This window comes from Bison bison, unplaced genomic scaffold, assembly GCF_000754665.1.
Source record: "Bison bison bison isolate TAMUID 2011002044 unplaced genomic scaffold, Bison_UMD1.0 scf7180017864035, whole genome shotgun sequence".
Taxonomy (NCBI): Eukaryota; Metazoa; Chordata; class Mammalia; order Artiodactyla; family Bovidae; genus Bison; species Bison bison.
In genome coordinates, this window is record NW_011494607.1 from 18986425 (window position 1) to 18987852 (window position 1428).

Here is a 1428-nt window from a genome sequence, read left to right on the forward strand (position 1 = left end):
CATTTAAACCAGTGGAAACTGCCTAATATCCTGGGAGGAAAGAGACAACAAAATTTTCAAAACTATTTGAATGACCAGTGCTTTTTTTCTTTCTTTATAAATTGAAGTATAGTTGATTTACAATATTATATTAATTTCAGGTATATAATCATACAGTGATTCAATAGTTTTATAGAGTACAGTCCATTTAAGGTTATTATAAAATAGTAGCTATATTTTCCTGTGCTATATAATATATCCTTGTTGTTTATTTGCTTTATATCCACTAGTTTGTACCTCTTAATCCTCTTATACCTATCTCGCCCCTCCCCACCTCCTTTTTCTCACTGGCAACTACTAGTTCTCTATATCTGTGAATCTGTTTCTGTCTTGTTATATGCATTTGTTTATTTTTAAGACTCCACATACAGTATTTGTCTCTGACTTATTTTACTAAGTGTAATAGCCTCTAGGTCCATCCATGTTGTTGTAAATGGCAAAATTTTCATTCTTTTTTATGGCTGAATAATACTACAGTGTGTGTGTGTATGTGTGTTGTGTATCACACCTTCTTTATCCATTCATCTGTTGATGGGTACTTAGGTTGCTTCCATATCTTGGCTCTTGTAAACAATGTTGCTCTGAACACTGGTCTGTCTGTATCCTTTCTAATTAGTTTTCCATTTCTTCAGATGTATGCCCAGGAGGAGAGCTGCTCAGTCATTTGGTAGTTCTATTTTTAGTGTTTTGAGGAACTTCCCCACTGTTTCCTGTATTGGTCGCATCAATTTACATTCCCACCAGCAGTGTCCTAGGGTTTCCCTTTTTCCATATCCTCACCAACATCTGTTATTTGTAGACTTTTTAATGATAGCCATTCACACTGGTTTGAGGTGATATGTCAATGTGGTCTTGATTTGCATTTCTCTGAAGATTAGGGATGTTGAGCATCTTCTCATGTGCCTGTTGGCCATCTGAATGTCTTCTTTGGGAAAATGTCTATCAGGTCTTCTGCTAGTTTTTCAGTCAAGCTGTTTATTTGTTGATGTTGAGGTGTATGAGCTTTAATGTATTTTGGTTCAGTTCAGTTCAGTCGCTCAGTTGTGTCCAACTCTCTGCGACCCCATGAACTGCAGCATGCCAGGCTCCTTGTCCATCACCAACTCCTGGAGTCCACCCAAACCCATGTCCATTGAGTCGGTGATGCCATGAAACCATCTCATCCTCTGTCATCCCTTTCTCCTCCTGCCCTCAATCTTTCCCAGCATCAGGGTCTTTTCAAATGAGTCAGCTCTTCGCATCAGGTGGCCAAAGTATTGGAGTTTCAGCTTCAACATCAGTCCCTCCAATGAACACCCAGGACTGATCTCCTTTAGGATGGACTGGCTGGATCTCCTTGCAGTCCAAGGGACCCTCAAGAGTCTTCTCCAACACCACAGTTCAAAAGCA

At 39.4% G+C, this 1428-nt stretch overlaps 1 protein-coding gene across 1 annotated transcript in view; it reads right to left on the reverse strand.

Annotated features, from left to right (window-relative positions):
• Positions 1-1428, reverse strand: part of COQ3 (coenzyme Q3 methyltransferase) — a 24596-nt gene that overhangs the window by 7605 nt on the left and 15563 nt on the right. The gene's annotated exons all lie outside the window — the stretch shown is intronic.